The sequence below is a fragment of the Bos indicus x Bos taurus genome, chromosome 6, assembly GCF_003369695.1.
Source record: "Bos indicus x Bos taurus breed Angus x Brahman F1 hybrid chromosome 6, Bos_hybrid_MaternalHap_v2.0, whole genome shotgun sequence".
NCBI classification, from domain to species: Eukaryota; Metazoa; Chordata; class Mammalia; order Artiodactyla; family Bovidae; genus Bos; species Bos indicus x Bos taurus.
In genome coordinates, this window is record NC_040081.1 from 103,011,809 (window position 1) to 103,024,077 (window position 12,269).

The following is a 12,269-nucleotide window of genomic DNA, read 5'->3' on the forward strand; positions in this document are numbered from 1 at the left end:
CATTAGCTAACCTGTAAGTTTATGTGTTATCCATTTATTTGTATCTGTTACAGTTCACAATAAAAATGGTTTAATAATATGGGAGTGACTTACATTTTCTTCCAGCCCCTGGAAATCCCAATTTCCTGCCAGGCAGGAGACAGATTTTAAACATCTGATTCTCCTACCTTGGAATCTATCATCCCGTAGCAGTGGCTGTGGACATTAAGACATACCTTTTTCTTTTTGGCGCGTGATTGTCAAACTACAAAAATATGCTGTTTGTAAATTCAAGAACTAAAATCACTGCAGATGGTGACTGCAGCCCTGAAATTAAAAGACACTTGCTCCTTGGAAGAAAAGCTATGACCAACCTAGACAGCATATTAAAAAGCAGAGATATTACTTTGCCAACAAAGGTCCGTCTAGTCAAAGCTATGGTTTTTCCAGTAGTCGTGTATGGATGTGAGAATTGGACTATAAAGAAAGCTGAGTGCCGAAGAATTGATGCTTTTAAACTGTGATGTTGGGGAAGACTCTTGAGAGTCCCTTAGACTGCAAGGAGATCTAACCAGTCCATCCTAAAGGAAATCAGTCCTGAATAGTCATTGGAAAGACTGATGTTGAAGCTGAAACTCCAATAGTTTGGCCACCTGATGCGAAGAACTGACTCACTGGAAAAGACCCTGATGCTGGGAAAGATTGAAGGTGGGAGAAGGGGATGACAGAGGATGAGATGGCTGGATGGCATCACTGACTTGATGGACATGAGTTTGAGTAAGCTCTGGGAGTTGGTGATGGACAGGGAAGCCTGACCTGCTGCAGTCCATGGGGTTGCAAAGAATAGGATGCGACTGAGTGACTGAACTGAACTGAAATTCAAGAAAGGTGAACTTTGTAAAAGCTACATGGTTCACTAGTCGAGGCTCTTTCTAATTAAAAAAAACCCCAAAACATGCTAGATCCTGTCTGCTCCCTCGACAGAGACACATCGGCATCATTGTCACATGCTCTGCAGGTCACAAAACACAGCACTTCCACTTTACACTGAGATGTTACGTTTGGGAGATGCTGATTCATTCTGTGGCTGAAACAGAACTGGAATTAATCTGTTCTCTCTTAGCATGTGTGAGGGGTCGGATGCAGTGTGGACCGGGGGGAAACCTTGGTGCCTCAGCCTTTTGCACTTTTCTTCAAACACAAGCAGAGGGAACCCAAGCTAGGGCGGCAGTTCCCTTGGACTCCTCTGTCACTTGGCTTCCCCTTCTGTTCCCTGACCCAGAGGAGCAGTGCCCTTCCCTGACTTTTTTCAGAGAAAGTTCTGGAGGGGCAAGGATGCATATTCTGGAGATCATGGAAGGGAGTCTCAATTTTCTGATCTGCAAAAGGGATACGATGCAAAGTCCATCCGTGAAGACAGCACCTGCCTTGAGGACTGATGATCAGGATTACAGACTTCCTAGATGGTACGGTGGTAAAGAATTTGCCTGGCAATGCAGGACATGCAGGAGACTTCAGTTCGATCCCTGGGTTGGGAAGCTCCCCTGGAGGAGGGCATGGCGACCCACTCTAGTATTCTTGCCTGAAAAAATTCCATGGACAGGGGAGCCTGGCAGGCTTGTCCACAGGGTCACAAAGAGTCAGACACGACAGAGCAACCGAACACATACGCAAACAGCACAGGGCAAGCACTTCATAAATGCTGGCTGTTATCATCGCAGAGAGGCTGGGAAAGTTAGTGTGGCTCTCAAATAGGCTGCCTATGGCTATTTTCCTTCCAGGAACTGAACGTTTTGGAGAAAAGGCAGTTTGGTTCCATTTGTCTGCAGGGTAGGGAGAAGGGAGGTAAGGAAGGGTGCCCTTCCCAGCAGAGGCAGGAGAAAGCCTGGTGGAGCAGTGTGGGGTGAGCTACGGATTTGGGGAAGCAGAGGAGCAGTAGGGGGTCACCCCAACAGGGTGGGGCATGGAGGGTGGGTGGACTGGGGCAGACAGGGGCTCAGTGCCTCATGAAGGAGGAGTCAAGGCCCGGCAGTCTGGACCAGCAAGGCATGAATGTGACCAGCTCCGAAGATGTCCTGATCACGGTGGGTGGTGACTGAGTGAGTAAAACATCCTTCCAGGATCCCACAGGCATGGCCCGGCTCTCTGCTGAGTTTTGGTTCATCAGAGGAACCGGAAATGTTCCCCGGCAGGGATGGTACCCTGCGTGTTCTAAGACACAGTTACCTGCTTCAGAGTAGGGTGTGCCCAGGATCCTGGGACAGAACAGTGCAAGGTCACAGGTCAAGACACAGGTCAAGTTGGGTCTCTTAAAAATGGGAAGTAGGTGGGACCAAGGGTCAGGAGCCTGGGCACCACCTGCATTGGGTCACTCACCAACAATGTGACTGGGGGTGACTCTCTTCCTCTCTGGGTCTTCACCCTATCTGTGCCTGGAAGACAGAAGATGCTGGAGACACGTGTGTGGAGGGGCACACGGGGTCCAGATCTTTCTCTCTCCCAGAGCCATGCCCTTTGCCACATAGCCTTGACAGGTTTTCCCCAGAAGAGTGGGAAGTACCTCCCTCACCCTTTAACTTTGGGTCCGTCACATGACCTGTGTTGGCCAACAGAATGAGGTGGAAGCCAAGTAGGCTAGTTTGGAGGCTAGTCCTCCGCCATTGCTAGGAGAACATCTTCAGGCCGGCCACTGGTCCCAGGAGGAGAGGAGAGACAGGAAAGCATGGTCAAGTTGTGTCAGTCATTCCTAGATCAGCCAACTATTGGCAGACACACAGACCCTGGGGATACATCACTGTCATTTTTGGCCACTGGGTTTTGGGGTGTCTCATGCACAGCATTACTGTAGACATAACTGTGTGATTCCACACCAGATGGAAGGGTCCCTAAAGGTGAAAGCTCTGGTGTAAAGGTGTCTTATCCTCACAGCACGCATGGGTTCATCCTGCAATTATCTCTTGAGTATCTATTGTGGGCCACGGCCACTCAGTGAATGAGGCTGATGTGGACCCTGACTTTAGGGAGCACAGCCCAGGATGGGGGCAGGCATCACAAAGGAACTCATGGTACAGTATGCAAAGTGTGATGGAGGAGAGGCTGGGAGCCCTAGGGACAGACCAGGGGATCTAATTGATCGGGAAGGGCTCCCCAAGGAAGTGATGTGTAAACTGAGACAAGAATGAGAAAAAGCCAAACTGAGGGGCTGGAGGAAACAGTATTTAAGCAGCAGAAGAGCATGTGCCAAGGCACTGTGGCAGGAAGGAGACGCTCACCTTCGGGGAGCTGAGGGATGTCTGAGGTTGGCTGAAGGGCAGAGAGCAAAGGACATGACTCCAGACAGGTGGTGAGTGGGACTTGTCACGTGGGCCTTGTGGGCTAGGTCAGGGGGTCTTATGGCCCAAGCAGGGTGGGCCTCATGGACCAGACAAGGTTGGCTTTTGGGTATTGTGTCACATGGGTCTTATGAGTCAGGCCATGTGAGCACTTCATGGACCAGGCTGGGTGGTCATCACGGCCAGGTTAAGGATGCTGGATTTCATCCTGAGAGCTATGGGTAGCTTTCCAGGGTATTAAGTGGGTTCTTTCGTATGGTCAACCTACAAAGAAGGTAGCTAAGACTTCCTAGATCAGAGAGGTGAAGTGATATCACTTCACCAGTGACCAGGCCTCACAGCGGGTACACGGCTGGGTCAGGCCCACAGCCTGACCTGGGTGACTCTTATCTAACTGCGCTTTTGTACTTCTTTGCAGGGAAATGAGCTGACTGTGAGAATTACTAAAAGGAGAGCACAGGTATAACTGAGTACTACGTGGTAACCTGAGGGCACGGGCACGTTTTACTATATTTACTGGAAATAAAGAAAACATAATTACTTATCATTGTTGCTGTTGACAACTGTTGATCAGTTGTGTCCGACTCTCTGCGACCCCATGAAAGGTAGCCTGCCAGGCTCCTCTGTCCATGGAATTTTCCGGGCAAGAATACTGGACTGGGTTGCCGTTTCCTCCTCCAGGGCATCTTCCTGAACCAGGGATCAAATCTGCATCTCCTGTATTGGCAGGAGGATTCTTTACCACCAAGCCACCTAGGAAGCCCACTTACTCTATTAGCCTTATTGAAACAAAAAGTCACATTCCCGTAGTTTGCTACCGTAAGGCAGATGTGAAAGCGCCAGTCTATTTTTTCTCAGACTCATACTTAGCGACGAGGTATCACACTTTAACCTTGATAAACAACCATGGAATGGACTCGCCCTCTATAGCACCCAGTGAAATCTTCTCTCCAGGGACAGACAGCACCTATATGGGGCCTACACTTCTGTCAACTTTCTTCTCAAGATCTACTTCCAATAGAACACTGCCCCCAAGTCATTGTTTTGGTATTTCTCCCAAACCTAATTTCTTGTACTCTTTGAAAACTTGTTTCCCATCTCTGGTAGACAAAATAATGGCTCCCCAGGATGCCCATGTTCTAATCCCTGGAAACTTTTGAAGGGTCCACTTTACACAGTCCAAGATTTCACAGGTGTGATTAAAGGATTGAAAGGACCCTGAGATGAGATTATCTCGGGTTATCTAGGTGAGTCCCACATACATAATTCCAAGGGTCCTTGTAAATGAAAGAGAAAGAGGCAGGCAGTCAGAGTGACAGGAGATGTAGGGTGGACACAGACGCAGGAGAAGCCCACCTGTGGCTTGGAGATGGAGCGAGGGACCGCGAGCCAAAGAATGCAGGTGCCTCCAGCAGCTGCAAAAGGCAAGGACACGGATTCTCCCCTGGAGTCTGCAGGAGGAGCACAACCCTGCTGACACCTTCATTTCAGCCCAGTGAGACCCTTCCTGACCTCCAGAAACATAAGGTGATCACTTCTGTGGTTTTAAGCCACTACGTTTGTGGTAGTTTATTCTGGCAGCAAGAACACACCATCTTCAGGGTGCCACTGATTACATGACACAGCCACTGATTCATTGATTCACTCATTCCATTACTCATCAATGTTGACTGATTGCCTGCACTGTGTCATCCCCAGCTGGATTCTGCAGAACATGCCACAGCAAGCTAGAGGAACGTGGCTTTTGGTTCTATTTTAACAAGACTAGTAGAGTAACTGGACTTCCCAGGTGGCTCAGTGGTAAAGAATCCACCTGCCAAGGCAGGAGATGCAGGAGACTCCCAGCAAGGACTGCCTGCCCCTTCCCTTACCTTGTCAACTGAATCGCTTCTCCCCACCTGAACATTAGGGCCCTAGGCCTGTATCCCAGACTCCCCAGCTGTGTGATCTTGAACAAAATTTCAGTGCTGTGCAGGAAAGAGCTGACCTGGCTAATAGAGAGGCCTGGCCTTAGTCCTTGCTTCCTAGGAAGTGACCTCTAAGTTCTTCAAATGTCTTGCTTGATAAGAGGGTCTCTGTTTACCTGGGGACCTTGGGCAGCTTTAGACAATCTATGACCATGATGTGATTTAGGTTGGGGCTTTTGGGCCATGTGGCATCAGCTCCACCTGCAGAGGGTCTGGGGGTTAAGGTGAGCCATGCTGGTGGTCAACCACATCTACGTGACTGAGCCCCAGTAAAAACTAGGGATGCTAAGGCTTGGGTGAGCTTCCCTGGTTGGCAATGCTCAGTATGTAGTGTCAGACACAGTTCTGGGAAGAAGTCAGTGCTGTCCACGACTTCATGGGACAGGACAACTGGGAGCTTCCTGTTTGTAACTCTAGACTCTGCCCATGTGCCTCTTCTCTTGGCTGACTTTGATCTGTAGCCTAAACTGTAACCATGAGAACAGCTTTTAGTGAGTCCTTCCAGAGCAGGAGTCCCAGCCTTTGGGATCTAATACCTGATGATCTGAGGTGGGGCTGATGTAATACAAAAATAAAATATACAATAAATGTAATGTGCTTGGATCATCCCCAAACCACTCCCCTCCATCCCCCTCTGGAAAAATGTCTTCCACAAAACTGGTCCCTGGTGCCAGAAACGTTGGGGACTGATGTTCTATAGCTGTTTAGAGTCCCTTGGACAGCAAGGAGATCAAACCCGTCAATCCTAAAGGAAATCAACCCTGAATATTCATTAGAAGGACTGATGCTGAAGCTGAAGCTCCAATACTTTGGCCACCTGATGCAAAGACTTGACTTATCGGAAAAGACCCTGATGCTGGGAAAGATTGAAGGTAGGAGGAGAAAGGGGAGACAGAGGATGAGATGGTTGAATGGCATCACTGACTCAATGGACATGAGTTTGAGAAAATTCTGGGACATACTGAAGGATGGGGAAGCCTGGAGTGCTGCAGTTCACGGGGTTGCAAAGAGTCAGACACGACTGAGCAGTTGAACAACAACAACAAAAAAAACAAGTACTGTTCTATAGAACTGAAGAACCTGAGGGTGGTCTTGGGGACCTCTGGGTTTGCATTTGATATCAGAAGTGAAGGTGATCTTGGGGACTGAAGGAAAGTTGCATGGCTCAAGGTAACCTGAATTAAAACTCCCCTCCAGGTCCTCCCCACCACTCTAGGCAAAACAAAGAACTCTCTCACTCGAATAAAAAATAGACATTAGGTTGATTTCGCCCAGCTCCAAGCCGGCCCAGCCTCTGGCCAATCTCCAGAACTCCTTGCCCCAGCCGTTTAAGAGATAACTACTCCCAGAAACCTTGGAGAAGAACAAGCCCCTTTAAGACAGTAGCTTTCTACATACATATATACTTACTCTTTTCTTAGATAAGTGCAGCAGCTCGATAATCTGACTACTGCCCCTTCTCACCTCATTAAAGGTGATCTGTTCCTGTAAAGTGCTGGTCTCATCCTTTTTCTGAACCTCGCCTACTCTAACTCCGTACCTTACAGGGACTACTCCCAAACACGTCACGAGTGCCTGTCATTATTATTTCTGCTTTCTTCAAAGACAGAGTTTCACTTTTTCTCCTCTCTTCTTTGCCCTAACTTCCTGTGAGAATCTGAAGCTGTGGGAGCTGACCTTGGCAGGGCTGTTATCCTACATACCCAGGAGCTCTTCAGGAGACAGCGTGGGGAGGACAGTCAGAAATAAATAAACAAATCAGCAGGTCTCTGGGGCACCCTGCGAAGTGACAGTGGCAAACTCAGTGCCTGTCATTATCAGGAAGACGTGTAATTTACAGGCATCCATTTCAGTCAAACTGAAAATTTACTGTTTGTTTAAGAGGCCAAGAGACAGTGGGAAGTTAGAAAAATGCACTTTTCTCTGCAGCCTGAGCACTGTTAGGTGGTGATCAAATTCATCTCGCAGTCACCGTGCCTACACTATCTTGATCAGTGTCCAAAGAAAGGGGGGATTATGTCTCCGTGTGACCAGGTCTGGGAAAGAGCCAGCAGACTGCAAGGCAAGTTACCTCGTGAGTGTGACCGGTGCTGACACACCCTTCCAGATGGTGAGTGATAATAACCAGGCTCATGATGACAGATTTCTAAGTGCTCACTGTATGCCACACACATTTCTTTCTATATGCTTTGCACATGTGAACTTTTTCAAACTTCTGAATAGCCATAGGAATAAAATTTATTATCCCCACTTGAAGAGGAGACCCAGATGTTGACCATCAAAATAGACCCCCATCCCATGCCTTCTCACCACCTCCATCAGCGTCATCTAAGCCCAGACCCCCAGCATCTCTTATCCGGAGCCCTGCAGAGCCTCCCCAGGGATCCCTGCTTCCACTTTTGCCCCCTACAGTCCGTCCTCTAGACAGAAACCAAAGGATCCTTGGGAAATACAAGGCAAGTCACTTCTCTACTCAAAACAGGCTTGAAACTTCCCTTCTTACTCTGAAGTCAATGCAGGGACTTTCCTGGTGGTGCAGTAGCTAAGACACTGAGCTTCCAGTGCAGGGGGCGTGGGTTTGATCCCTGGTCAGAGAACTAGATCCTGCATGCCGCAACTCATGATCCATGATGCCACAAGAAAGATCAAAGATCCCGCATGCTATAACTGGTACAGTCAAATAGATAAATAAATAAATAAATAATATATAAATAAATAAATATATATATACGTAAAAAAATATATATATATGTAAAAGAAGGCAACGCAAATGTTTTCGGATGGACTGCAAGGCCCTCTGAGACGAGGCTCTGACCTCAGCCCATCCCTGTTTCCCCCTCCCCGATGGCTGCCACACTGGCCTCCCTGCTGGAACCCCACACGTGCCCCTCAAACTTCACAAAAATGAAGTTGAAATTTTCTTTGGTTCACTGTTGAGGCCCCAGTGCTTAGACTGTGGGTTGCACAAAGCAGTGCTTAATCATATTCACTGAACAAATAAACTAACAAGCTCTCAAGCTTACAGCTGGTTGGTGAGGAAGCCACACTCTCACCAGGCCCTGGATCCAGAGTCGGGCTCACCACCCCTGGGCTCAGGGCCTCCTGCTCAACATGCTCAGGGACTGAGCAGAAGGGGAGGTGTTAACTGAGCACCAGCCACGTGCAGGCCTGCCCCCTGCCCCCTGCCCCCTGTCCCCGTGCCCTCTGCCCCCTGTCCCCGTGCCCTCTGCCCCCTGTCCCCTGCCCCCGTGCACTCTGTGCTGCCACAAAGGCCAACAGGCCTTCTGTCTCCATCTCCCAGATAAGGAAAAGGGCTCTGAGAGGTTAAGCTCTCCTTGCTCAACGTCGCCCACCCAGGAACGTCCTCGCCAGCATTCCAGTCTTCCAATTGGCTTCTTTCCACTACGCCAGAGGATTTCAACCTCGTTCTTTCGGAAATACCCGGTAAAGCAGTTCCCAATACCCAAGGCAATGAGCTCCACATTTAAGGGATGTAAACTTAACCAAAGTTGCCTGGAACCAGGGGACTTCCCAGATGGTGTAGTGATAAAGAACCTGCCTGCCAATGCAGGAGATATAAGAGATGCAGGCCCTACCCCTGAGTCAGGAAGATTCCCTGGAGGAGGGCATGGCAACCCACTCCAGTATTCTTGCCTGGAGAATTCCACGGACAGAGGAGCCTGGCAGGCTACAGTCCATGGGGCCATAAAGAGTCAGACATGACTGAAGTGACTCAGCACACACGCACATATGGAAACAGAGGGCTCTATGTGAAATGACTGAGTGCCGAAGAAGTGATGCTTTTGAACTGTGGTGTTGGAGAAGATTCTTGAGAGTCCCTTGGACTGCAAGGAGATCCAACCAGTCCATCCTAAAGGAGATCAGTCCTGGGTGCTTACTGGAAGGAGTGATGTTGAAGCTGAAGCTCCAACACATTGGCCACCTGATTCCAAGAGCTGACTCATTTGAAGAGACTCTGTTGCTGGGAAAGATTGAAGGTGGGAGGAGAAGGGGACAACAGAGGATGAGATGGTTGGATGACATCACCGACTCGATGCACATGAGTTCAAGTAAACTCCAGGAGTTGGTGATGGACAGGGAGGCCTGACGTGCTGCAGTCCAAAGGGATGCAAAGACTAGGACACGACTGAGTGACTGAACTGAACTGATGTGAAATGACAACATGAATAATAGGAAACATCTCTTCACTGACTCTGGGGGAGAAGCTGGCACAGGCTTCTGGCCATTTCAGGCCTTTCAAAAGCACCTGCACAGAACTGCCAACACCCCTTCACCTTGCCCCCAACCTCTCCTAACACAAGGCATTTCTAAGTGCCTCCTCCCGAGACACAACTCCAGCAGGGACTGCCCCTTGCTCACACCTGCTGGCCTCTCCTCATGTTAGAAACAAGGGTGTCTTTACCTCCTTGACCAGACTGTAACGGGCCAGCAGCTAGACCAGCCATGGTAAAGCCAAATGTGCAGCATTCTAAGGATATTGCTGGAGGGATGAGGCTGTGGTCACATCAGCATCATCAACGGATCTTTATTAATAGACAATGCTGTACTTGTGGCCACGCACTGAGACTGGCCAGGCACTGGTATGTGTATTTCCTCCTCACAGCAGTGACCGGGTGCTTTCTCCTGGCTTCGCGGAGGAGGAAAGTGACACTGAGTCGACCAAGACTTTGGATTCTAATCCCAGCTCAAGGGAGGGAGTGACAGCCTGCTGGACACTAACTCCTGCTGGACGAGAGCGCAGATGGGCACAGGGGTCCTGGACATCATCAGAGTCATAGCCCATCGGACTCTCACCCCTTCCCCACCAAAGCTGTGGTCCTCAAACTCTGCTGTGCATCTGGATGTTATTAACATGCAGGAAACTGAGACAAAAGTGAGATAACCTGCTTCCAATTGCATAGCTGGTCAGTGGCTGGAATGGGACTGGCCCGTAGGCCAGTCTGGGTTCAGAAACTTGCCTTCACTGCTGTAGTCACAGCCCATGCTCACCAGCATGGGTCATGGTAAGCACAAGAGCACTGAAGTTGGAAAGACTTACTTTAAGTCCCATCTCACTCTAGCAGGCTGGCTATGGGACCTGAGAGAGATGGTTGAGCCAGCTTAGAGAGGTTTTGTAACCAACTCACAGTCAAGCAGTATGTGAGGGGGACCCAGAGGGGGACTAGAATGCAGTATCCTCACTCCCAGCCCAGGGACTTAAGTCCTGACTCCCTTGGGGATGGTGGTGTTCCTTTCTCGCCTGGGAATCTTGGGCTTTGACAAATTGAATCCCACCTGGCTGTTTTCTCAAGAAGACCCTTCCTGGCGCCTCATCTGTAAAGGAAGGAAAATGCAGTTTCTGCCTCACAAGAGTCTCATGAGGATGAAATGATGAAAAACTCAGAAAGCACTTACGACAGGGGCTGGCCCTGAGCAAAACTGGCTCTGCCATCAGGGTCCTGGGGTTGCTGATACAAAGCACCCAGACAACAGAAGTCTATTGTCTCACAGATACAGAGGCCAGAAGTCAGAAATCAAGGTGTCAGCTTCTTCCGGAGGCTCTAGGGGGATCCCACCTGTCCCTTCCAACTTCTGGAGGCGCCAGGTGTTCCTTGGCTTGTGGCCACATCACCCCAGTCTCGGCCTCTGTCTTCTCACGGCCGCCTTCCTATGTGTCTGCGTCCTCACGGTGACCATCTCGTAAGGACACCAGTCATCAGATTTAAGGCCCATGCTAACTGAGAATGATCTTTTCTCCACTGATCACATCTGCAAAGCCCCCCTGCTTCCACATTAGCTCACATTCTGAGGTTCCCAATGGACATGAAATTTGAGGTTCACTATTATGGATGGAATTACATCCCTCCAAAATTCATATACTAAAGCCCTAACCCCCATTCTGACTATATTTGGAGATACGGCCTTGGAGGAGATAGTGAAAGTAAAGTGAGGTCATAGGGTGCAGTCCGAATCTGATGGGACTGGTGTCCTTGTAAGAGAAGGAGACACCTGAGGTTTCTCTGCCAGTGAGGGCACAGTGGGAAGGTGGCCGTCTCCAAGCCAGGAAGAGAGGGCTCACTGGAATTCAACCCTGATGACTCCTTGATCTTGGACTTCTAGCCTCTAGAACAACAAGAAAATAAATGTCGGGTATTTAAGGGCCAGGCTGGGGCACTTTGCTGTGGCAGCCTCTGCAAACTCATACAGATGCCACTGAACCCCACACAGCTGCCATCATGACGGAGGCTGTGCTCTCTCCCCTTCCTCGTGTTCTGACTGGGCTGCCTGCTGACTCCTGGTCCACTTGGAGCCTGTCTCCCACTTCAAAGCCTGTCTCAGGCATCACCTGTGGATGGCCATCTTTGAACTCACCTTCATCCCCCCATCCCCGGCGTCTCTCACCCCTCCTCTCTGCATCCATTAGCAGGGATGTTGTAAGGGCAGTGAACTTGGATTGGGCATGTCCCGGGTGCCAACTACTGTCTGTTCTCATGCACATTCAGTGCTCACAACAGCATCGTGAAGAAGGGCATCACTGGCCCCATTTCACAGATAGGGAAACTGAGACATAGAGAGGCCAAGTAATGTTCTGGAGGTTGCACTGTGGGGAGGGAGGAGAGCCAGGATGCAGACTCAGGCCCTCTGGATCCAGGTGGACCTTCCCTGGGGCGCTCCCCACCAATGCGGCACATGTCACCTTCTTTCCTGACTGGGGCCACATTTCCACCTTCCCAGCAGCTCTGGGTCCTGCCTGGGGCAGGGTCTCTGTCTGTCTCAGTCATCATCGTATCCCGGAGACCCTCTGACTTTGGAGGGCTTGGCTGCTCTCTCCTGTTTTCTTAGAGCCAGCCCTTGTTCCAGAGCTAAATGAGGTTGCCCAGGGAGAAAGAGATGGTGCCGGCACTCGAACCCAGGCCTCTGTTTCAAGCCTAACCCTCCTTCCTCATCACCGCTCCACACTCACGACACCCACAGACGCCAGCCTACTCTC

The 12,269-nt window shown here is 49.9% G+C and overlaps 1 protein-coding gene across 7 annotated transcripts in view; it reads right to left on the minus strand.

The window, feature by feature from the left end:
• Nucleotides 1-12,269, minus strand: part of EVC (EvC ciliary complex subunit 1) — a 108,199-nt gene that overhangs the window by 43,198 nt on the left and 52,732 nt on the right. The gene's annotated exons all lie outside the window — the stretch shown is intronic.